Source organism: Ambystoma mexicanum, chromosome 9, assembly GCF_040938575.1.
Source record: "Ambystoma mexicanum isolate Mex_15411 chromosome 9, UKY_AmexF1_1, whole genome shotgun sequence".
Lineage (NCBI taxonomy): Eukaryota > Metazoa > Chordata > Amphibia > Caudata > Ambystomatidae > Ambystoma > Ambystoma mexicanum.
In genome coordinates this window covers 276,658,916-276,686,004 of record NC_090931.1, presented here as the reverse complement: position 1 = coordinate 276,686,004, position 27,089 = coordinate 276,658,916, and positions in this window count along the sequence as shown.

Sequence of the window (27,089 nt, the reverse complement as noted above, 5' to 3'; positions counted from 1 at the left end):
GTTGGCCCTGGGCCACAAAGGGGATACCTTCCGGTGCTGGACCCCGCAGGTCTCCATGAGTTCCGCAAAACGCTCACTTTGGAACGGCGATCCATTGTCCGAGCACAAGGTATGGGGAAACCCATGAGCTGCGAACACTTTCTCCACAGCCACGACCACATGCTCGAAGGCCACCGACTCGACAAACTCCACCTCTGGATATCTGGAATATTCGTCCACGATTGCCAGAAAGTGGGTACCCACAGACGTCGACCCGAAGTCCGCATGGATGACCTCCCACGGCCACGTGCCCCAGGGCATTGCTTCAATTGCTGGCTCTCGCTGTAAAGGAGACGCCGCCTGACACCATATGCAGGCCGCCAATAAGTCGTCGACCTTGCGCTCCAGTTCAGGAAACCAGACCGTCAGAGGCAGCCTGGCCTTGGTCTTGGCGGCGCCCTGGTGCCCATGGTGAGCCAGAGCGATCACGTCTTGCACCTTTGCCTGGGGGACCACGATCCGGTCGCCTCGCAGCAGCAGGCCAGACTCCGAGAACGAGAGCTCCTCCTTAACTTTCCACAGCTGCTCGAGTGCTGTCTTGGCCTCCTGGGTCCGCCCCGCCAGGGATTCTAGGACAGACTTCCAGGAGCCGTGCTGCATGGAGTGCTGGAGGATCTTGAAACACTCGTCTTCGGCAGCTGCCGCTTCCAGCACTGAGAGAGGCATTGCGTTAGGCGTGGCTGCCTCCACCACCATTCGGACGTGATCGTCGGTTTCCTCCTCGCAGGTGTCGTACTCCTCTCCCCCACGCACTCCCGGATGTCGTGAGAGTTAATCTGCTGCGTTGTTGGCGCCTGGCCTGTACACCAGTGTCACTCTGTATTCGAGAAGGGCGAGCATCCACCTCTCGATTCTGGCCAGTGGCTTGGAGGATGACCCTGCCAGAATGGGCAGCAGGGGCTTGTGGTCCGTCACCACCGTCACTGGACGCCCCATGACGTAGAGGTGAAAGTGTCTGCAGCCCCAGAGGACCGCCAGAGCCTCACGCTCGATCTGCGAGTATCTTTGTTCAGTTTCGGAAAGCGCTTTGCTGGTGTAGGCCACTGGCCAGACGCTCCTGTCCCGGTCCACCTGAGTTAAGACGGCCCCTAGACCAAATGGACTGGCGACCACAACGATTTCCGATGTTAGCGCCGGATCAAAAAACGCCATGGTGTCCTCCGCTGTCAGGGCGCTTTTGATGTCTTCAAAGGCTGCTTGCTCAAGCGGGCCCCAGTGCCAGGCTGACTCTTTTTTCGTCAGGGCCCTGAGCGGTTCTGATCTCGAGGCAAGGTTCTGGATGAAGCGCCCACAGTATGTCACCATGCCAAGGAAACGTCTAATGTCCGACGCCGACTCTGGAGGCTGTGCTTTCTTAATGTCCTGGACCTTCCTCGGGTCTGGTGACACACCCCCTTCTTTAAAGACAAAACCGAAGAATTCAATGGAAGGGCACAGGAACTCACACTTGTCCCTGTGAAGGGTGAGACCTAGCAATTGCAGTCTTTCAAAAGTCTTCGCCAGCTTCCTCAGATGGTCCAACTCGGTCTTTCCGAACACCAGAATATCATCGCTGATGTTTAAGACGCCCTCCAGGTCTGTGAGGGCACCTCGAATAATATTCTGAAAGACCTCCGCAGCCGATGATACTCCGAAGCTGAGTCTCTTGTATCGGGAGAGCCCCCGGTGAGTGGTAAAGGTGGTGATATACCGAGACTCCGGATGGAGAACGACCTGGTGATATCCTGCTCGGAGATATAATTTGGAGAAGAAACAAGCCCCTTGCACCTCCGCAATAATGTCATCGATGGTAGGGGTGAGATGCCGCTCCCTCTTGATGGCCTTGTTGGGGAGCCTCATATCTACACAAATGCGGACAGAGTCAGGTTGTTTGGGCTTCCTAGCCACAACGATCGGGGATACCCAAGGAGTGGGGCCCTCCACTTTTTCAATAATGTCCAAATTCACCAGGTTGTCCAGCTCCTTATCCACCTGCTCCCTGAGATGGAACGGTACCCTCCGGTGTTTCAGGTCAATGGGCTGCACAGACTCGTCGATGTGCAACCGCACCGGGTCACCAGTCGTCATTCCAATGCCCTTGAAGAGGGCGGCATATTTATCGAGTAAGTCATTGATGTCTTCGAGATACACCGAGTACGCGAAGCTGACAATTCCGAGGGCCTCCGCAGCTGCACAGCTTAGCAGAGTGTTGTTGCTCACGGGCGTCACGTAGAACCGGGCTTTGATCTGCGAGCCCTCATGCTCCACCTTCGCTACGAAGGCACCATCCAGTGGTATCGGTTCCAGTCCTCCAAACGCAAATATACGGGCCCTCGGTGTGAGCAGCTTCGGGGGGATTCAAGGGTATCATAGTGTCCCCTGGCCATCACATTGACTGAGGCTCCCGTGTCCACCAGCACCGGGACAGGCGAATGATTGATCTCAACCACACACCTCGGCTGCCTTCTGTTCTTTCCTTTTAGGATCTCCACACGGGAGACAAAGAAAATGTTCTCTTCATCCTCCTCTGCCTCCTCCTCCTGGGCATCCTCCCCACCCTGGTCCACCTGGGCCACATTCGGTGGGTGGTTCTGCCGTGGGACCCAAACTCGAGCCTGTCCTCTTGGTACCAACACAGGCAGGGCAGCCCTGCATACCCTCGAAAAATGGTCAGGCAGGCCACACCTTCCACATGTCTTTCCAGGTGCCGAACACTCTGTCGGGTGAGGGAGGTCGTATCCGCACTTCTGGCATGATTCCCCCGCTCTTCCGGCTCTGTCCCGGGGTCCCACCCCAGGTCTTCTCACTCCTCTTCCACCACGCCACATGGCACACACCTCCTCAGACTTTACTGAGCGGGATCCCGCCTCCATCTTAGTTGCTCGAGCTTCTGCCACCTCATGGCAGCGGTCCAGTTCCAGTATGCGGGGCAGAGTGATACCTGGCTCTCTCAGGACCTGCCTCCTGAGTTTGCCTGAGGAGCACGCCTGAATTAGCATTGTGCAAATCATGTCTTCCGCGTCTCCCCACGCACAGCCCTGGGAGAGGCGACGCAGCCGTCCATAAAAAGTGTCCAATGTTTCATTGTCCTTTTGCTTGGCCGAGAGCATGACAAACCTTTCATAGTCCACGTTGGCAAGGGGCAGGAAATGGGCCAGGAGTACCGCCTTGGCTGCGTCATAGCTGCCATCCCCCGCAGGAAGCGACTCGAAAATTTTCTGGACCGTCGGCCCAGCGGAGTACAGCATATGGCCACCCTGCTGTCGTCATCCGTCACCTGGGCGGCCCGGAAGTACATGTCGAGACGACCAACCCATCTCCTCCACCTAGGCCACATGCTGGGCCCGAGGCATCAAATGCTGGGATGGGCTGCAGGGCTGCATGGGCTCGCGCTTGGGCCATGATGGGAGGTCCTGGCTGTGCAACTGGCTGCACGATCAGTGGCCCTTGAGGCGCAGGAGCTTGACCGCCTACTTGAGGTTGAGGGGGTGGCTGTGGAGCGGCCACTGGCTGTATAGCTGGAATCACTGGAGCCTGAGGAGCTTGTTGTTGACCTCCCGCTTGGCCACCGTCCTGGGGAGGTGGTGCGGCTGCAAGGTGTCCACCGTCTTGCCCACCAGCGCCACTCATGGGCCTGAGCACACAGGCACCTCCACACTGGGACCTGGGGGCCACAACTCAGTCACCCACCACCACCACGCACCTGGGTGCCCCTTCCACAGGCACAGCGACAGTCCAACCTGGGAAAGGTATCGTGGAATCTTGCCTTCGGCTTTAATGAATAGAAGAGATGACTGCCCACTGCAGTACTCCGTCCTGATGATGAAGAGGACGAAGAGGAGGCAACAGCAGCCTGATGATGAAGAGGATGAAGAAGCACAGTGCCCCTCCACTGCAGCAACACCAGTGGTGTAAATTTTCCAATAATTGGTTGAAGCACTGAAGAAGAAAAACTGGGCTAGGCAGTCCCTGCCATGTTAGCCCTTCTCCTTGCTCTTACTCGACGTAGGAGGCCCATATGTGAAGGAAAAATCTAAAATTGGGAAAGTATGTGCAGGTTAGACTGCCTGCAAGCAGTTTGTCCAAAAATTAGACCTGGATCACCTTCCCCATCCAAACCGGAGCTTGGAGAAGTTCCACGAACGGTTTGACAAAATGGCCGCCAGCCGCGTGTGCGATCCGCAGCCACGGCGTGAAAAGAAATGTCATCCGTTCCGTTTTAGAAAAATTGTTACATCAATCACCGCCGGACCCGGGCATCCGCATCCACCCGTCGCCACTGTTGGGGGTCGGCCGGGGCCCCCATGCGGTCCCGTAATCCCCTGCTCCCAACAGACAAACACACATGTCTTGCCGGTTCGGGCTTCCCGGTCGCTCTGACGCGGCTGGGAACGCCCCGTTTATTTATACAGCACGCGGCGGTGTGCAACGTCACGCCGCCGCGTGCGAGTCACATCACAGGGCAGCGCCACACGAATTTAGCCAGGAATCCAGCAGTTCTGAAAGCAGACTATTAATTTGGGCAAATGAAGCGCACGTATTTCGTTACTCACCCGCCAAGCCTCCTGCATGCCCATTCATTCCAATGGGTGTCTCACCCGCCGAAAACAGAATCGGGTGATTTCACCCGCCTTTGCATCACAAATGGTTGAGAGCTATGATAATACTTAATGGTCAGGATGAGGAGGCTGTTTCGATGCACGTGTACATTTGGCAGTAACTAGTTACCTAATGGTTTCATCCCGTTTTCCTCCTTTTTCTGTTTTATGTACGTATGTATTGCTTCGCGCCCCTATGTCCATGGGCTCTCATCTTTTGCGCTATATAAATAAACGAAATAAATACAAGTAGAAGGTGTAGTGGTTGACCCATGGTCTGACACCATTCGGGACCAGAAGACTACGCTTCTTAATGCCCATGACGGTCCAGTCTACTGGTGCAGCATAGCCATCTCCACTCACAGCAATGGCTCAGCGTCCGTGCCTCCCAAGTAAAACAACGTAATCCCTGTTATGTTTCAGACCAGATAAGAGACCACCGTGTAATAGAGACTCAGAGGCGAGGCGGCAGGTCTTATCGCTTTTAATCACAGCAGTATACTGAAGAACACCCACGCAGCCTTTTTTTTCTTTTTTCTTTTGAGCAGGTCAGCTGCAGGGGTGTCCCTGTAACCCCCCACTCACTATACTGTATAGTATAGTGAGTGAGGTGTTGCGTGGGATACCCGTGCAGCCTTTTTTTTTCTTTTTTCTTTTGAGCGGGTCAGCTGCAGGGGTGTCCCCGCGACCCCGGCGCACTATACTGCATAGTATACTCTATAGTATAGTGAGCGGGGTGTTGCAGGGCACATCCCCGCAGCCTTTGTGTTTCTTTTTTTTACCTACCCCACCAAAAGACCTAATATACATACCACAAGAAGTTCAAACTTTTGGTAGTTCAAACTTTTTGTGGCATGCATATTAGGTCTTTTGGTGGGGTAGGTAAATTGGATTCAGTCATTTTGGCCGAATCCGAATTTTCACCCGTAAAGGAACAAGTGGTAGTGCTCACATGCCCAAACCACTGATAGGCTCTCTTTTTAGGTTACGAATACTCACACTCTGCAGGAGACAGGCTGAGGCTTGTGTAGGGGAGCCTGGTTTGCATTGGGCTCAAATCTACAGTTAGCTCAGTTTCAAGATCTGGATCATAGTATGCCATGCATGAGGCTGATGTCATTCGTCGTTTGATTTCCTGGAAAGTCTCCTCATAATCGTTTGACCATACAAGCTCTGTATATGCCGTAGTGGTGTGCTGACGGACGCAAAGTCCTGTATGTACCGTGTACAATAGCTGGCCATGCCTAAGAATGACTGTTGATGTTGTTCAGTGCGTGGGCGCCTCGACAAACGCTTGAACTTTGTCAGGATCTGGCTGTAGTCCTTTGTGCGAAAAAATATGTACAAAAAACATAAGCGTTGTTTTGCCCAGTTGGCTTTTTCTAGTGCCATGCATACTCAACGCAGTGTGTCACCATGAGCTTCTTGAGTCACACCAAATGCTAGAATGTCGTTGCTGTAACTGAGACATTGCGGCATGTGCTTGATTATCTGATGTATTTCATGTTGGAAAATCTCCACTACGGAGGACACACCAAAGCTGAGCTGCTTGTAGCGAAGTAGACCTAGGTGTGTGGAAAATGTGATTATATAGCAGGAGACTGGGTGTAATTCAAGCTGGTGGTAGCCTTTGTTGAGGTCTAATTTTGAAAAGACTTTCGCTCCATGCAACAGGTGCATCATGTCAGTCATTCTCGTGGACACGTGCCTCTCTCTTTCAATGGCTGTGTTGGGTGCCCGCATATCTACGCAGAAGCGGATGCTTTTCCCGTTCTCCTTCTGAGGACTGGGACAATGGGTGACACCCAGGGTGTGGCCCCAGTGGCGTGTTCTATAATGTCTTGATTTAGGGGTGACTGTATCCCCTCCGCTACTTGCTTTTGGATATTTAGCGGAATTCCTCTATATTGTTGTGCGACAGGAAAATGTCTAGGTTGTTATGTAATTTGATTTGTTTTCTTTTAAGTCAGCCTAGACCTTTGAAAAGGGTTGGAAACATTTTGATCATCATGTCTTTTGGGCTTGTGGTGTAAGTCGTCATGATTTGGTACATGATGTGCACCAGTCCCATCTGTATGGCAGACTGGAAGCTGAGGATGCTGCCACCTGGCACCTCATCTTTGACTACATATATTATCATTTGTGCTGTTTTGTATTTGTATGTGCATGTGGTTTTGAACATGCCTTTACATTGTAGGGGCATATTTGTGCTGTATGGTATATGTCAATGTCAGCCGGTTTCAGTTCTTTCTTGCATTTGAGGCCTTGATATGTTTCTTCATTGACCACGTTCACAGTTGGCGAATTCCCAGGGGCTGCCATTCAATTGTAATGATAATGTCGGGCTGTATTCTGTTGCGTTCTTGTTGCCTATCGCATGTACGTACCCTCGCTTGCGATCGCCACTCGATGACGATGAGTCAGAAGCATTATGACGTCTTGGTGAGGCTTCTATGCATCGCACCTTGTGTCTTGTCAATCTTCTTTTTGTGTCCTCAGGTGAGCGCCTTCATCGAGAGTCCTCTTTTCTGTCCTCCTGATGCTTGGATCGATGTGGGATTTCTCTCCTTCTGCTGGTTGACCGGTGACTTCTGCCTGAGGGAGATCTTGTCTGTGTCGAGCGAGAGCTATCTCTTTTCCTACTTTGTTTGCTGTAGTTGGTGGGCCTTTGGAAGTATTTTACATTCTTGCTTACCGACTGAAAATGATTCTCGCCTCCGCATTTGTCGCAATTGTGACCAACCGCTGGGGATGGGCCAACATGGGGAAAGTTGTAGCCACACCTGTAGCACTTCTTCGGCTCTTTGCTCTGTTCTCTCTCAGACACACAGACATGGCATAGAGGTGCAGTATATGATGGCTGGGTAATTTTGATATTTTCCAGGGATTCTGTCTGCATGGAGAGTGCCATGTCTGCCCTGGTTAGTCGTAATATTTCCTTTAGAGATCTGGGTCTCTGCAATAGCTTCTTGCGAAATTCGGCTGATTCAATTGTTTGTGATTTGAGTGCCTCGTCTGTTGAGTAGTGCTCAAAGTCACAATATTTTGCCCTTTTGTGGAGTCTCATGACAAAATTGTCTAGCGTTTCCCCTTATTGTTGCGTCGAAGTGTGAAAAATAATCCACATTTCGTAGTGGCGCAAAATAGTTGTTCAGAGAGTCAATGATGCCCTGAAACGTTGTGGTGTTATTTACTGGCATTTTGAAAATGATGTGGCCCACTACAGGGCTTAGTGAGTGCATTAAGATTCCTCTGAGGCAGCATTCCTCCTTCATCCCTATTGCATCAATGTATATGTGCAGTTCTAGGAGCCATCTGTTCCACCTTGGCGCCAGACTACTGGTGTCTGGGATGTCAAAAGGCGGGACCGGCTGAAGTACCAAGGATTCATGACCCCTGTCTGCTCCGTTATGTGGTGGAGAGACGGAGGGGGCGCTTGTGTGGACAAGCGACTGATAGCCTCATCCTCCGACATGATAATGGCTTGTAGAAAACGAAATTATAGGCTCAAAAAGGGGCATCTACCCTCTTGTCTCACAGTCTGGGGCAGTTGTTGCAGTGTAGGATGTAGCTGCACTGTGGCATGTGCAGCAAATCAAGGACGCTGGAGTGAGGGCCACTAACTGTATAGTCAAAATGCAGGCTGGCCTTCTTTGGCAATGTGAGCACTGGAGCCTGGGGCACACGTGTTCTTCACAGGACATCCGACATGGGCCAAAACCGCCTCTTGCATCCCAGGCAGGCTGTCATCCATGTGGGAGCGCCGGCAGGCACTGCGCTGCAGGGTGTCAGGAGCTGGACGAACGACTGCACGCGGGCCTATACGGGGGCTCAGGGTCAGGAATCCTTGTCTCAGTGCTAGATGGCAGTTCTGAAGCACTGGCCCAGATGTCTTTAAGTGACTGCGATATAACAATAGTCCGAGTTGCTGTCGGTTGCAGCACGAGGAACTCGATTGATTCAAAAATGTCCTTTAAGGCAGACATCGGAAGATGCTCATCGAGGCACTTCTCCCAGCTTCTTCAGTGCGCTTGTGTCATCCTTTAAGGCTGACAGCCCAAAGCTGAGGAGTGTGTTGCAGGCAGCCGCCTTTTCCTTGTTTATAGGTTCAGAGACCTTCCGGCACCTGCAACATAGGAAGCCTGCTGCAGAGCCTAGTAGGGAACGCTGTGTGCTGGCTGGGTACCGGTTGTGGAGCGACTGGGGGGTCCTCTGGATTCGGAATCTCCCTCTGTTACCTGGGAGATGTTTAGGGGAGGGATCTTGCTTCCCTCTTTGGAGGTCCTGCCCTTCCTTCATTGGCAGAAGATCTAAGGCAGACTGTACCTTCAGCCAGGGTCCAATGATGAGTTGTTCTTGCTACTCCTTGTGAAGCCTTCAGATAATCTGCCAAAAGAGGTTCTCTGCCCTCTTTGAAAGTCAAATAGGCCACAGGGATTGGTGTAGGCAAAGCCTACCTTAATGAACCAACCTGGGGTCTTGTCAAGGCATTATGAAGCAGACACAGACAACTGAATTCAAGTTTTCTCTTTGTACTTTTCATTATATCAAAAGAGAGATTGAGAAAGGCCTAACTTGCCCTAAACTAAGGTGGGATTTCCCTACCTAAAGGAAACTAAGGATAGTCTATGTCAGGACGTCCAAAGTAAAAGTCTGTCTGTGTCAAAATCTATTCTTGCCCTCACTACTTTTTGTATACAATGGGCCTCATTCTAAGTCTGGTGGTCCGGAAATAAGGGTGCTGGTAGCAACGTACCGGCACCCTTTCCGGACCGCCAGGTTATAGCAATGCCTGCAGGGGCCGGATCTCCCAGCTGGTCTGACCTGCAGGGAGTACCAGCCCCTGCAGGCATGTTTCTCATGGAAGCACAGGCACCATTAGCAACGGTGACGGTGCTTCCATGTCCCCATTACCGACGCCACAGGAATGGGCACTTACAGTTTCCGCCACCTGATATCCTGGGCTGCCGCGACTTGTAATGACCCGGTGACACCGGGATATCAGATTGGGGAAACAGTATTAGGAGGTCTGCGGCAACCCGCCAGTAGCACAAGCGGCTTACAGCCAACCTCATAATAAGGCCCAAAATCATAAGTGTTCAAATAATCGTTCCAAGTTGCTTTCAGGTCTGGGTTGGAAAGGATGTCCCTTCGTCACGATTCAAGATAATTCACAAGACACCAGAGGCTTTCTCTTCCCCAAGGCTTCAGGATAGTTCACAAAGCTAAAGGGGGTCGACGTTCCCTAAGGCTTCAAGTCTTTCAACAATTTCACAAAGATCAAATCCTCAATTCCAGTTCACACTGGGTTTCGTTCAGATTCACACAAAAGCTCTGTTGCATGTATTACCATTGGCTTTCCATTGGTCAGTGTCCTCGGTCTAGGCGCAGTTTTTTTGTTGGTCCAACCATTACAGGTCATGCAACCAATACACCAAACTGGTTTCTCCTATACTTGCACGTTGCCACTGTTTCAGCCTCACAGTGGTATTTAGATCAGGCTCATTTGGTATCACTACATATTATCTCCACCAAAAATATTGCAGTATATATGGTCGTCTGGAACTGCCATAGGTGATATTTTGGGGGGGATCATTTGTGGGGTTTTTGGGATTGGGGGTTGCGGGGGTGTCCCCCGCTCCTTTAAAAATAATGCTGCGGTTGCAGGGGTGTCCACCGCAGGTTCCATGCCTTAATATTGCAGCAGAAATATGGCAATATTTTTGTATGGCGATATTTTTGCAGGGATACTAACACATGGAACCGCTCATTTTACGTCCTCTTGATGCTTTACTTTTAGTTGTTGGCCAATATGCAAATGGTACACTTTCCCATTCTCTTGTGGCTGTTGCCAATACTTGTTTCTCTCACAACACACACGTTTGCCACTAATCATATGTTGCACTTTCCAAGATTCTTGTGGCTCTTGCCAATACTTGTTTCTCTCAAAGTTACACAATTCCGTGATATTGTTCATATGCCTCTGGCCAATGTGTATTTTTTCAAAACATACAACTTCTTGATATAGTTCATATAACTCTGGCCAATGCATTTTATCTCAAAGATCACAGTTCTTGAAGTTTCACAAGTTTTCACACAAAACTGCTTTCATTCCAATCAGTATTCAAAATGCTTACTTTCATTCAGTTCGGTATTCAAAAGTGCTTATATTTACATGAAATGTCAAATGCATCTTTGCTTTAGCTTATCGGGATATGGCTTCTTCCACGTCAACCGGGTTGCTTTGCCTGCTAGGTTAAGCAAGTGCCCCAGTGTCCCTTTTCCATCACACAGGACTCACCGGTCTCCTTGGGCACCTTTGGTTTCTCTCACCGTGAACTGTAGCTTCTGCTATGTTGAAGTATGCTCTGCTTTTGTTTCCTTCGGCTCCGTCTGGCTTCTGCAGTCGCCACTTCTCTCAGCGTCTCAGATAAGTGCTCCGGTAAGCCTCGTCGGGCTTGCCTGCACCTGCAAATGACCCAGAGCTTCTCCTTTGCTCTCGGCGTCCTTGCAGCCTGTTGCTTTCTTGCCGCAGCTCTCGTCGGGGGGCCTCCTTGTTCCACCACACCGGCATTCGCTCTTCCTTCTGTACGGCTTCCCAGGGAGATTGGATCTGTTTGCATCCACAGCCATAGCAGACACTGTCCTCTTCCTTCTTCCTGTATTGCGGGTATTTAAACTTCCCGCTGAGATGATTGGTTCTTTGATGACTAGACCACACATTGTGGGTTCTATAGTCTTTTGTCTCTTTCAGTTGCTTCTTCCTTGTCCCAGTACTAAGGTGGTGTGAGTACGAATGAATGCCAATGGGAATGTAAGGATATGACCTATAGTAACCCACAAAGGTCTAGGGGATTGAGGGGATATTTTAAAGGGAAAAAGGGGGATACCATGTCTCATCTAAGGGTACCTCATCTCCTCTCTCCAAGTCTCCTCCACCAAGGTGATCCTCCCTTGCTTATCCACCTCAAGGTCAGGATCCGATAATAATAACCTTTGCCTGGCCACTTGGGGGAAGAAGTTAGGACACCCTCAGATTCTTCACAGTCCAACAATCTCCTGTATGCATGAGGTGATGACCAGAGTGCTTTGCAATAGAAAAGGTAAACATGTGATAATATGCCCCACCCATCATCCTGTCTGTTGCGGATCAAAGGGTCTCTCTGGTTAATGGAGCTGTCTGTGGTTCCTGATTAAAGCGACAGGTCTCTCTTGAAGCTGCCGCAAGACCAGACTCTCTGGTTCCTGCAAACCGCATTCTCATACCGCATTAATGAGGTCTCCCTGCAGGGTGGACTTTGGTAAACATGCAGTCCCAGACATGGCCGTTCACTGTCATTGATACTGTGGGCAGGAGCTGGCTTCAAGTTGACACAGTTGGCTTAGCTCCACACATTTTCCTAAATTTGGTCTACCATCATTCATTTTAATAAAAAATTACAAAAAAGCCGAGGCGAGCACACACCCACCGTGTGGATGGTCGAAATCCTCACACACATACCCTAAAGGAAGACTATAGGTAGGCAGAAGGAAAACACTGTGCAAGGAAGGTGGGGAAGTACATGAGGTGGGGAAGTGGTAGGGGGGCAAACAACACAAGACGGGGGGACATAAGGGCATGGAGAGATCACGGGAGGCAACAGAAGGTACACAGAAGATAGAGGTGCACAGCAAATAGCCCAAGAAACCACACCCAGGAAGTACCACGTTGGTGAAATGTCACGGGAGGGGGCACATTGGAAGGAGAGAAGTGGCCCAAAAAGGGAAGAGGTGCAAAGAGAAGGTGCACACAAACCGTGAATAAAAGCCTGTTGCCCAGTTACTGTTTCATAAGCCAGGTCTGGCCTCATATGACCATGTACTTCCATAAAGGTCCGTTTGCGGCCTCATTTTGCCATATGTGTCATGAACCGTCGTCTACGTCCTTTCTGGACCTCCTGGTCCCTGACTCGCAGGGGTTTGCATGCAGTTATCCTTCCAACATGGCCGCCCGGAACGGAATGCTCCGGATCAGTCTATGCGTTCCACGCTGCTCATCCTACAAAAGAGACACGCCCCCATGGTTCTGCGCATCTCAACGCTACCACTACCTGTAGTCGGACGTGCTTAGCCGGAGTTTGATCGGGGCTCTCGCTTGATTCCTTGTTCCCAGTTCCTTGAATCCCCTCCTGTTCCCTTCCCTCTCCAATCTCCTGGAAAACCTACCGCGCTCGAGTCACGGTCCTCCGTGCCTCCGAGCGTACCTTATTTACTTCCTGGAATTACCCTGGACTTTGTGAACGCTCCTGGAAACTGAACCGCTACTCTCACGCTGGACGCCGAAGAGCGGCGTTCGGGTCTATACAAATCCTGGACCGTAAAGAAGAAGAAATCCCAGAAGGTCGCAAGTACACAATAGAAACAGGTGAGAAGGGGAGAGACTTGTGACAGATTGAGACGCCTTAAAAACGATACAGATTCAGAGATGGAAGCCGCCGTTCAAGACCTCATGCGAGGCATGCAGGAATTAACAACGGAGGTACAGAACCTCAAGGCAGAGAACACAGCATTAAAACAGCTAGTTCTATCACGTGATTCCGCAACCAAAGAAAATGTAATATTGGGAGGAATAGTGGACAAATATGACGGTTCTTCCAAGTCTCTCCGCGCCTTCCTTGATTCGTGTTTAGTTCATTTCACTTTCAAGCCCTACTACTTCTCCACTCCTAGAGCAAAGGTGGGTTTTATGATCTCACACCTCACTGGAAATGCATTGACTTGGGCAACCCCCCTAGTCAATACAAGCGACACACTCCTGGATGACTATGATGGCTTTGTGAGAGCCCTTAAGGAAATGTTTGATCGCCCAGAGCAGGTGTATAGTGTTCAAGAGAGAGTACTCGAGTTTCAACAAGGGTCCCAGGATATGCTCACCTATGTTTCACGTTTCAAACAACTTGTGAAAGAAGCAGACTGGTCTCCAGAAGCTAGTTTTACACTCTTCCGAAGGGGGCTGAACGAAGAAATAAAAGATGAGCTTGCTATGGTGGCCTGCCCAAGCTCCTTCCAGGCTCTTATGGATCTATCCTTACAGATAGATTTCCGAATCCAAGAAAGAAGAGCAGAGAAGAGGAAGTCTAAGGCAAGTTTCCAAAAGACCATCACGGAACATGCCCCTAGAGCAGAGTCTACTGTTCCTTCTACCCCGGACCCAGAACATATGCAACTAGGAGCCTTTTGTGGACCCATTACCCCTCAAGAAAGGATGCGACGAATCCATACTGGTCTGTGCATGTATTGCGCCTCCGATAAACATCTTGTGAGAGAATGTCCCATTGCTCCTCCACGGCGTTCGGGAAACGCCAGCTCCCGATCCTAGATGGAGCACAGTGTTGGGAGAGAGATGATTGCTCCACATCAATTCCATCTTTGAACTCTCCTGGACAAAATAACCTTGTGGTTCTTCAGGCCCCACTATCGCCTTCCAAGACAGAATCCTACCCCATCCTGGCATTGGTTGACTGCGGAGCTATGGGCGTATTTCTAGATCAAGATTGGGTCACTGCTCATAACATTCCACATGAAAGCCGAGTTACAATGCAACCAGTAGAGGCAATTGATGGAAGGCCTCTTTCCTCAGGACCCATTACCCTTCAGACTAAAGAGATTCTACTTTCTATCAATCACCATCAAGAGAGAATCAAATTTGACCTCATTAAATCAGCCCATTATCCGATGGTTCTTGGAATGCCCTGGCTGCAGAGGCACAATCCTTACATCAGCTGGGCAGCCGGCTCACTGTTTCTTGGATCTGAATATTGTATGGCTCACTGCCTATCCCTGGATACCTTAACAAAGCCTTCTAAAGACTTTCAAGAGAACCAACAAAGTCCACTCACCGTTTCTAACATCATCCAGATTCCCAGGGCCTACCAAGCCTTTTCTGGTGTTTATTCGACCGCGATAGTTCAAGCTCTCCCTCCTCACAGGCCAGAGGATTGTGCCATTGATACCGAACCCAGAGCTGTGATTCCTTTCGGTAGAATGTTTATATGATCTGAACCTGCAAAGAAGGCTCTTTGAGAATACCTGGATACTAACCTGGAAAATGGCACCATACGCCCGTCCAAATCTCCAGCGGGTGCTTCATTGTTCTTCGTTCCAAAGAAAGATACCGAAGAACTCAGACCATGTCTGGACTACCGTGGTCTAAATCAGTGCACTCTCAAGGACCGTTATCCTCTACTCCTCATCTCGGATATCCTGGAAACAGTCAGAGGTGCAGTAATCTTCACAAAATTAGACCTAAGGGGTGCTTACCATCTCATTCGTATAAAGGAAGGTGACAAATGGAAACAGCCTTTAGAACTCCCTTCGGCCATCATTTTGAATATCTGGTCATGCCTTTTGGACTTGCTGATGCCCCAGCAGTTTTTCAATGTTTCATGGATAGGGTGTTCTCGGACATGCTGTTTGTCTTTGTTATCGTCTACCTGGATGACATCTTGATCTACTCCAAGGACCTTCTAAGGCATGAAGAGCATGTTAAGGCAGTTTTACAACGATTGCGTGAACACAAACTCCTAGCTAAACCCGAGAAATGCCTGTTTCATGTCACTTCTGTTCATTACCTAGGATTTGTCCTTAGTCCAAAAGGAATTGGAAGGGATCCTTCAAAGGTAAAGGCCATACTATCTTGGCTCCCACATCCGTGAAACAGATTCAATCTTTTCTGGGACGTGCCAATTTTTACCGAAAGTTCATACCGTCCTTCTCTGAAATTGTTCAACTGATCATTGCTCTCTTGAAGAAAGATGCTCCATTTCTCTGGTCTATAGATCAAAACAAGGCATTCCAACGATTAAAGACAGAGTTTACTCAAGCTCCCATCCTGGCTCAACCCGATATTAACCGGCCATTCCTAGTGGAGACGGATGCATCCAATTGAGCCATAAGAGCAGTACTAAAACAGGAATTTGAGGACAAATTGGAACACCCCATTGCTTACCTTTCACAAACCCTGACGCCCAGTGAGACTCATTATTCCGTCTTGGAAAAGGAACTGCTGGCCATCCGCCAAGCCTTCACAGAATGGCGACATCTACTCCTGGGAGCTAGACATCCAGTCCACGTCCGTACGGACCATCGAAATCTTCAAGTTCTACAATCTTTGGAGTGTAGGAACAGTCGTCAGGCCCGTTGGGCCTTCTTCTTTGCCCAGTATCAGTTCCACATCCATCATGTCCCTGGATCACAAAACATAATTGCCGATGCCCTTTCCAGACGTCCTGACTATGAAACCTCTGAGGATCGGACCTTTCCAAAGATGTTTCCTCACACGATCTTTGTTGCCCAAGCACTCACCCTCCTGGAGAATATCCAAGGCCAAACTCGACTTTCGGACCTTTGGAAGGCGCACAAGCGAAATAACAATTGGAATCTCACAGCTAAGGACGGGTATCTATTCAAAGATAATCGCTTAGTCATTCCCACTCCTGGACTGAGACAAAGGACCACAAGTCTATGTCATGATACCTTACATTCGGGACATTGTGGGATAACCATCACCCTCCATCTAGTACAAAGACAGTTTTGGTGGCCCAAGATGTAGGATGATATTAGGATCCATGTCCAAACATGCACAGTTTGCAATCGGAACAAACACGATAATAAGAAGCCAGCCGGACTCCTACTCCAACCAGCAATACCAACAAGACCCTGGGAATTCATTGCCACTGATTTTATCATGGAATTACCACCCTCTAGAGGCTACACAACAATCATGGTCACTATTGATTTGTTTACTCACATGGCTCATTTTACACCCTTATACAAACTACCTTCCTCATCACACCTTGACGGAATTTTCCTGGAACACATATTCCGACTTCATGGGTTGCCTTCCAAGATCATTTCAGACCGAGGACCTCAGTACATATCTCAGTTTTGAAAGCAAGTATGTTGAATTCTGGGAATCCAACGTGCCTTATCCTCTGGCTACCATCCACAAACCAATGGAGCCACGGAGCGTGTGAACCAGACTCTCGAACAATATCTACGATGTTTTGCCACCAAAGTTCAGGACGATTGGTCACTCCTAATACCTATGGCTGAATTCGCCTATAACAATTCAGATCATTCAGCTATCAAGACCAGTCCCTTCTTCTGTAGTCAAGGATTCCATCCATCTGTCCTACCCTCCGTACTCCCACATCCTACTCCAGTACCTGCAGTAGACTCCTGGATCGAAAACCTCATCACAGTACATAAGGAGGTTAAGGAACATCTAGAACAGGCCTGAGAAGATGTCAAACGTTATGCTGACTCTAAAAGAAGACCTGGACCTTCCTATTCAGTAGGAGATAAAGTTTGGTTATCCTCGAAGCTCTTTCCTCGACACCTGCGCCCCAATAAACTGGCTCCCAGATACTATGGTCCCTTTTCCATACAAGAAATCATCAACTCAGTGGCCTTTCGACTTCGGTTACCTGAATCTTGGAAAAGAATCCATCCAGTCTTTCACACTTCTCTGTTAAAACCATACATTCAGTCATCCCGAACAGCTCCTAGATCTACCCCTGTTATTGTAAATGATCAACTAGAATACGAGGTTTCCAGGATTTGTGACTCTAGATATCGACGTGGTCAACTACAATATCTGGTTGAGTGGAATGGGTACCCTTCCAGTGAGTGTACCTGGGAACCCGTGTCAAACATGAATGCTCCCAGATTGGTTCGACGATTTCATCTGATCTATCCGGGCAAACCCGGAGGAGCTGGTTTCCAGAGGAGGCATACTGTCATGAACCGTCGTCTACGTCCTTTCTGGACCTCCTGGTCCCAGACTTGCAGGGGTTTGCATGCAGTTATCCTTCCAACATGGCCGCCCGGAACGGAATGCTCCAGATCAGTCTATGCGTTCCATGCTGCTCATCCTACAAAAGAGACACGCCCCTGCGGCTCTGCACATCTCAACGCTACCGCTACCTGTAGTCGGACGTGCTTAGCCGGAGTTCGATCGGGGCTCTCGCTTGATTCCTTGTTCCCAGTTCTTTGAATCTCCTCCTGTTCGCTTCCCTCTCCAATCTCCTGGAAAACCTTCCGCGCTCGAGTCACGGTCCTCCGTGCCTCCGAGCGTACCTTATTTACTTCCTGGAATTACCTTGGATTTTGTGAACGCTCCAGGAAACTGAACTGCTACTCTCACGCTGGACGCCGAAGAGCGGCGTTCGGGTCTATACAAATCCCAGACCGTAAAGAAGAAGAAATCCCTGAAGGTCGCAAGTACACAACAGAAACAGGTGAGATGGGGAGAGACTTGTGACAATATGATGCTTAAAATGGAGGACGTTGTGCCCAGTTAGAGCCTCCACCGACCCAGAATTTACCTCATATTTTAGTAATGGAAGGCTGTTGAGGTCGCGTTAAGGATCACACGAAGGCAGGAAAGTGTAGTTATTGGTATTTATTTGCTACACACACAGCACTAGCTTTTGGCTTAACAGATACTCTATCAGCATTATTGTTCTAGGTATAAGGCACCCTCTTAGTTACAGCACCAGTCAAATGGGTTAAGTAGAGTCTAATCTCTTAGTAGCCTCTAAAACATGGTTAGGTGTGGACCATTCTTCGGGGTAGTTTGCGCAACTAAGAGAGGCTACTAAGTGATTAGACTCTACTTAAGCCATTTGACTGGCTGTAACGAAGAGGATGCCTGAAGCACTCCCAAGGAACGAGATACTTATTGACAACACCAGATGGACGCCTGAGCCAGTCTGGAACAGTGACCATTAGATTTTGACTGTAGCAGGGCTAATCTTAACCAGATATAGCTGCCTTGAGGACGACTAAGTGTCGAAAAACGCGTCGGCTGTGATTTACAAGCAAAATAAACCACAACTACAATATATAGACTTTATAATCAACTGAGTGACATAAGAGAATTAATTTCTTTAAGGCTAAGCGCAGCTCGCCAGCATAAGTTTAACAGTTGTATACATTTATAAATCCAATGCTGTTGCCTGACCTACCCATCGCTCCCCCAATCCCCCCCTTCACCCCCCTCCCCCTCCCTGTTGATTAAACACAGGCTTTTACATGAGGAAGTTCTTTCATTTACGCCTGGGGTTTAACAACGCTGGGCCTGTAGACATCGCATGTCTGAAACTGGCAATGATTTGTTTTTCAGACTAATAAAATGGAAATGTCAAATTGGTCAATCTCTGTCTTTTTAGCAGCCTTTGATGAATGTTGCGACATATTTCGACATTCAAATATTTGCATTTTTTGTTGCGATTGTATATCGCTATAAGCTGCACATTCTGAACCATCGCTCAGCGAGTGGCGAGGCTGCTGCGCAGTGGAAACCCTTTGTGTAAAGTTGACATTCTCACAGGGACAAATACAGCACAATCTTAATTAAGAAGTCTGCCGTGGTATTGACTCGCGCCTCTGTTTGTAGCTGAGAAATAAAAATCAAAACAAACTGCACCTTTATATTTGGATAAACGATAAAGCACAGATGGATGGATGCAGCACAGGGATGTGGATAAAGCAGAGGGATGGATAAAGCACAGGGAGATGGATAGAGCACAGGGAGATGGATAGAGCACAGGGAGATGGATACAGCACAGAGGGATGGATAAAGCACAGAGGATGGATACAGCACAGAGGGATAAATAAAGCACAGAGGGATGGATAAAGGCGTTGGATAGAGCACAGGGAGATGGATAGAGCACATGGAGATGGATAGAGCACAGGGAGATGGATACAGCACAGAGGGATGGATAAAGCACAGAGGATGGATACAGCACAGAGGGATAAATAAAGCACAGAGGGGTGGATAAAGGCGTTGGATAAAGCACAGGGAGATGGATAGAGCACAGGGAGATGGATAGAGCCCAGGGAGATGGATACAGCATAGAGGGATGGATAAAGCACAGAGGATGGATACAGCACAGAGGGATAAATAAAGCACAGAGGGATGGATAAAGGCGTTGGATAGAGCACAGGGAGATGGATAGAGCACAGGGAGATGGATAGAGCACAGGGATATAGATAAAGGACAGAGGGATGGATAAAGCACAGGGAGATGGATATAGTACAGGGAGATGGATACAGTACGAAGGGAGGAATAAAGCACAGAAGGATGGATAATGCACAGGGAGATGGATACAGCACAGAGGGATGGCTAAAGCACAGGGAGATGGATAGAGCACAGTGAGATGGATAGAGCACAGGGGGGTGGATACAGCACAGAGGGATGAATAAAGCACAGAGGGATGGATAAAGTCGTTGGATAGAGCACATGGAGATGGATAGATCACGGGGATACAGATCAAGGACAGGGATATAAAGGACAGAGGGATGGATCTAGTACAGGGAGATGGATACAGCACAGAGAGATGGATACAGCACAGAGAAAAAGCACATAGAGTCGGACACAACATAGGGATGGATAAAGCACAGGGTGATGGATACAGCCAAGAGGGATGGATACAGCACAGAGGGATGGAAAAGGCACAGAGGGATGGATAAGGGAGATGGATAGAGCACAGGGAGATGGATAGAGAACAGGGAGATGAATAAAGGACAGAGGGATGGATAAAGCACAGGGAGATGGATATAGTACAGGGAGTTGAATAAAGCACGGGGAGATGGCTAAAGCAGAGGGAGATGGATAGAACAGAAGGAGATGGACACAGCACAGAGAGATGGATAAACAACACGGATGGATAAAGCACAGGGAGGTGGATAAAGCAGAGAAAGATGGATAAAGCACTGATAGATGGATAAAGCAGAGAGATATGTATAAAGCAGATGGAGATGGATACAGCACAGAGATATGGATAAAGCACAGAGAGACGGATAAAACATAGGGATGGATAAAGCACAGGGAGATGGCTAAAGTAGAGGGAAATGGATAGAACAGAGGGAGATCGATACAACACAGAGAGATGGATAAAACACAGGGATGGATAACGCCCAGGGAGATTGATAAAGCAGAGAAAGATGGATACAGCACAGGGAGATGGATACATCACAGGCAGATGGATAAAGCACTGATAGATGGATAAAGCACAGGGAGATGGATACAGCACAGGGAGATGGATAAAGCAGTGAAAGATGGATAAAGCACAGGGAGATGGATACATCACAGGCAGATGGATAAAGCACTGATGGATGGATAAAGCACAGGGAGATGGATAAAGCACAGGGAGATGGATAAAGCACAGGAAGATGGATAAAGCAGAGAAAGATGGATACAGCACAGGCAGATGGATAAAGCAGAGAAAGATGGATACAGCACAGGCAGATGGATACAGCACTGATAGATGGATAAAGCACAGGGAGATGGATAAAGCAGAGAGAGATGGGTAAAACATAGGGACGGAAAAAGCACAGGGAGATGGATAAAGCAGAAAAATATGGATAAAGCACAGGGAGATGGATAAATCACAGGCAGTGGCTAAAGCACAGGGAGATGGATAGAGCACAGGGAAATGGGCCACTAAGACACAATAACACCCACCAAGAGAAAGTAGTAGATATTTCCCTGCACTAGGAATGTTTTTTTTTTTTTAAAGCGTGGAAACAGTTTTTAAAAAAAATGCAAATGTAGTGCTGTGAAGTGCAGCTACTGCCATACATATGGTATCCAGTCATAGATGCTTGCATATTATTGTATAGCAGCCCTAATACAAAATGCTGGTTCTGTCCCTTGGAAGCATTGACGCCACACAGAAAAATGCTAATACAGAACTGTTAAAAGTACAGCAGCCCTATGGCGATGGACTGGTACTGCCGTGTTCAATGTAGAACATCCTTAATATGACCGTGTTCAATGTAGAACATCCTTAATATGACTGGTACTGACTGTATCACATGGTGGCAATCTTCATTACTCCAAGCCCTGCTCTTCCTCGTCAAAGTACTAACTTTTGATGCAGCCGCTTCCATCTCAGGATCCCATCTCCTCATTTCCTTTGTCCCAGTCTTCCCTTTTTTTGTCCCTCCCCTCCCTTATTTAAGCAATGAGCCCTGAACGGGGGGTGGGGAGGGGCATTATCACTTGAGGTAGTATTCCGGTGCGTAAAACCGGAGTACTAATAGTCTTTTTTTCAGTTGCAAGACGCCATCAGCATTTCGGAACTGATTTTTTTTTAAATGGCCACCATGGAAAGGGAGAAGGGACTACATGTAATCCCTTCTCCCTTTCCATGGAAGCCATTGGAAAAACGAGAAAAAAATCAAAGCAAAGAAAATAGCTGCCATGGAAAGGAGAGAAAGGACTATGGTTCTATGTATTTTTTTCGATTTTTGTAGGACGCCTAACAAAAAGGCTGATTATTTTTCGTCTGATTTTAGGTGGCCTACAAAAATTGAAAAAATGACATTCCTTGGCACCCAACCTCCAACACCCACCCTCTCTTGCAGGATTTCTGCAAAATTGGTGTTTTTCACCCCCGCAACCTCTGCCCTCAGCTCCTGCTACCTCCCTCCCCCACAAGACTCCCCCGCACAAAAACTCACACATACACGCAACACATACACACACTTACCCGTTCTCCCCCGACAGTGCTTCCGGATCCTGGCGTGCTGTCAGTACCTGGGCACACTTGTGTGCGTCGCAGGGGCCGACAGTTCGATTTAGAAAGACCGCTCTGTGCGGTCACAGAGCGGTCTTTCTAAATCAGGTTTTTTTCATTTGTTTTTTTATAGAAAGGTCTTTTGACCTTTTCCCTATCCATGATGACCGCTCCCGTAAGGAACTCCGGGTCGCGGCAGTGAGCAGAGCCTTGTCGGACAAGTAAGGACCGACAAGGGCCAATCAGATTGTTTGAAACAATCTGATCGTCCCTCGCTGGGTACTAATTGTAGATATAATACCCCCACTGTACCACAATACCCAGTTTCTTTTTCCCCAAGTAGGATAACGGACCTTTCTATTTACTGAGCTGCTGCTGAGAGACATCAGCTTATGCTGCTGCCAAAAGCCAGACATCCCTGTGTAGGACTTTCGGCACTAGCTGTTTTGGCACAACACCTTAGCCGCATGTACCTTTTCGGCACGTCCTGGCAGCGACAAGTATGGCGCAAGGACCTGATATTGATGTTTGTTTAAATATCTGCCAAAGCACAGAAAATGAAGCGTTCACTTACAGTACAGCTCCATGGACTGTGCTAGTGCATACATGCCAACCCTACCGATTCAGGGGTAGGCTACCGCTATTTAATCAGTCCTACCACCTACCAATTTGCCTGTCAAAACCTACTGATTAATGATGGCTCCACTAGGCCTGGCTGCCAGGCACAGAGCAGCATCCTCCAGTCAGTGTATTGAAGGTGGGCGTAATGGGCCATTCATTTTGATTGATGATGACATGCTCACTGCCTGGAGTGAAACAGACACTCTCTGCCCTGCGCTCCCTGAGGTCAGTGTCGGAGCGTCAGCGTGACGCGCCATGTGTGCCTCTGAGCTGCCTGCCTCACCGCTGTGTTTCTTCAGAGCTGCCAGCTGGTGTCGCACTAGAAATTCTTCTGAATTCATGGAGGCTGCCTACTGGCGCTTGCGCATGCAGTACAGCCGCGTCGTGAACGTGTACATTTTTTCGTAGATGTGTAGACTTTTCTTGTTATGAACAATAACAGAAAGTGCTTCAAAGATATGCCAATAAGAGGGTCACACTAGGGTCGGAAGCTGAGTGTGTGGTGTGGGGGTGTGAGGAAGCTGTATGCAGAAGGAACTCTCCAGAAAAGTTCTGCATTTATTTTTGGTAACGTGTTACAAGTAACTTCTGTCTTTTGTGCAATCAAAAATCCCTCAACTTGTGTCACAAAACGACTACTGCAGAGTCTAGCGTGGGAAGGGGGAGCCGGGACAATACCAGAGAGCGGCCTCTGCTTTAATCGTAGGCTTCCGAAAGAAAAATGACAGGGGGAAAAAGTGAATGCATACATTGCGATAGAATGAGTTAGAGATACTGCTCTGTTTTCATTGTCGGAAATGTTGGGCTAAAACATCATCGTTTCTCAATGCACGTGAATCCTCCGCTGGTCGGTTTATGTGTGGGCTTGTTGAAAAGACCCAAAAGTCGTGCGCACTGAGGTCCTCTGTCCATGGGAAAAGGCACACTTTTGAACTGTGCTTTCCAGCGAGGACAGTCAGGCAGTACATCGGCGGAAAAAATAAGAGCGTTCGTGTTTATATTGTAAACTGTCAATCAATGCCAAACATTCCCCCATAAATACGTCATGGGCACACACTACCCACTTCTTCTTACTAAGGGTTATTTTTCTTTGCCAAACGTGATGTATTTCACAGTTATTTACTTTCCAAACGCCAAAAAGAGCACTGAATTTGGTGTACATCGACGTACGTTTTGTTGTCTAGTCCATCATGTCCGCGTTGTGCATTCCTAGACAGCGTCATCTATGTGTAGGCATTAAGTAGCATTTTAAAAGTGTACCTCCTTTCAGGGAGACATTGTGCACCGATGGGAAATACTTGGCAGGCAGTGGTGAGGAGAGGCAGAGGCTGGCACAGCTGGCTGTTCAATGAAAGCGGTAGAGTCACCCTTCCGAATTGAAAGTGCTGGGATACATAGTGGTGCGTGCGCTCGCGCTACCCTGCCTTCAGGCTTGTGCCTGTCACTGTCTGTGCTGTTCTGTAAATACATATAGCTGCTAGATGCAAACGTAGTCTGAGTCTGCAATCAGAGTCTCTGATGCAGGTTGGTAAATTAGTCACTTTTAAATTTCTTTAATGAAATCAGGGCAGGGATGGCATTAGGGCCTTTCCGCCTTTTCAGTTAAAAAGGGGCCATCCAAGAGCCTCAAGGGGGCCCCCAGCAACTGCCCCATGGGATCCAAGAACATGTGTAGTTCCTTTTTGAAAGGATCACAGATATGTCCACAAAGGAGTTCTGGCCCTCTCCCTTGCTGTACTCGCACTTTCTTTCCCAAATCTTAATGCACACTCAGCCTCATCCTAAACCGTGCGTGGGCAGGTGGCAAGATGGATTGACCCCGAGCAGCCAGGAAGTCCATGCATGTATCCAAAACCAGATATCCATCGCCGAGCTGGTTTTCCCCAACTTTGATCTCTGCAGCTAGCAACCAGCAAGCAAACCACCGCGAATAGGCTTTCGGCTATAGTCATCTCTCTTTCCCTGAGAAACAGCCAATACGCGGTTCGAGGTCCGGTGGCAGTTTGTTGTAGTGCTGGGTTTCAGGTTTACAGAGCATAGGGAGCTAGAGTTAAATCACAAATCGGTTGGATTATTCTGAACATGTTCCTCCCCCTCCCGTTATTAACTCGAGGCGCACTTGCAAATGTCATTCACAGCAAATTAGCTTCAGCAATATTGCCCTTGTGTCACGTCTAGAAACATTTATTAAATTACCTCAAGTGGTGTGGTTTCGAATCCCCAGTCAATTCTCACGCATAACAGACAGTGCTTGGGTTGCACGTGGGGCTGAATTTGACATTAAAGCTTCCATTTGAGTATTGCATTCCTTCTGCCGGAACAGTGCTTGTAAAATCCATGATGCAGCAGCAGGCGGATACTCAGTCAGAGCCAGGCAGAACCTGCTCCCATAAAGCACTGAGAGTGACTGTCAGATCTGGGTAAGGCTAGATTAACGTGCTAGGGACGGCATCAGGGCCTTGCCCCATGTTGCTAGTCAGTACTCTTAAACACAGCAAAATATTTCTCTTTATAGTTCTGGGCCTTTAAATGTGCACTTTGCGTGCTCGCCTTGCAAGCTGCATTTGTAGGAGCCCATGCCACTTCCCTTGGAGTATATCACCTCATTGCCTTTTCACACCAACGTACTTTTTCAAAATATTTCACAATTGATGTGTCAAGGGCAGGGATTGGGGCCTTTCCACTTTTTTAGTTGAAAGGGTCCATGCATGAACCTCAGTGGTGGAGGGGGTGGGTGCCCAGTAACTACCTCATGCTGCCAGTCAGCAGTCTTATAACACAATATATGTATCTCTTTATTACTTTTGTTCTGGGGTTTGTCTTACACGCTGTATTTGTAGGAGCCCTTGCGGCAGTCACTTCCCTTGGGGTATAAAGAAGTTCTATCACCTTGTTGCCTTTTCACACGGGTTCCTCCAAAGCAGGCACCTGCTGACATAGAAGGATTTATAGCTTTTCACTGGGTATTTCTTGTTTCAGCTCCCTGCTGCCTGGCCATCTCGTGATAATCGGCAGATGTTAACACCAGATGTATTTCCTTGGATAAAATGGATGTGACATAAATTATGTAATCATTATGATAGTTACTATTATTGAAACGTTAAGATTTTTGGTCACAGAATGTTGGCATGTATGCTAGTGTTTAATTAAACATACTGTCATCCAAAGCACTGCATTATTTGCTGCTTTGGGTGACGATATATTTCAACAAACAGCAATATCCTCGCTCTGCTGGCCCTGGCTAAGAGGGCGTGCCTAAAAAGGACCTGCGTCCAAGGCTGCACACCAAAACGGCTGGCGCCGAAAGCGCTGTGTCGAAACACGGCGTCCCCTATGGATGCATCCCCCTTTGAATTTTTATTCTCCAATCAGATTGCTGGGCTATTTCAGATGAAAATAATTTTCAAATCATAAAACAAAGCAAATAAATATATACATACCACATTTGAAAACTGTAAAAAACCTAATTCTTAGGAGAAATAAAATAAAAGTAGAAACACGCCCCTCATTTCAAGGCATCGTCTCTAAGTGATTTCTACATAACAGCGCCATACTAAGAAATGTTGCCCTACTATAGAGTCTGTGCCTGTTCTCCAATGTCCTAAGGGAGATGGAAACCATCTCTGACCCATTGATCTCAGGACTGGAACCAGCCATTTTCTTCTCGTTGACCGATCGATCAAAGGCAATGGTCTGATTGATACTGGTCAGGCCACCACTTCACTAGGCTTGTTAAGGTGCAACAAGTCCAATCTTGCTCTAGTCAAGATGCATGCATGGACTGGACTATTGACCATCTCAAGGTATTTTGGGAAGCATTCACTGATTGTAAGGCTCATGGACTGGACTATTGACCATCCCAAGGTATTTTGGGAAGCCTTCACTGCTTGTAAGGCTCATGGACTGGACTATTGACCATCTCAAGGTATTTTGGGAAGCATTCACTGATTGTAAGGCTCATGGACTGGACTATTGACCATCCCAAGGTATTTTGGGAAGCCTTCACTGCTTGTGAGGCTGATAAAGCTCTGCATGTTAGGTAATGAAAGTGAGTTCCACCCTATTCTATCTTTTCCTATCCTGTACTGCCAGTTTTTTACAGCAATTGCTTTCACCAGCGTTTTGTCGCCGGTTCACAAAACCAAGCATCCAGTCCTAGCTGGTAAAGTACTTTTGTCATATCCGAGAACTAGGCTATGTTATTCCTGTTATGAGACTAGAAGAGTGCTTTAATTATTGACCCACATAATGAAGACCCTTGTCTGTGCCACAACTTCACCCAGGC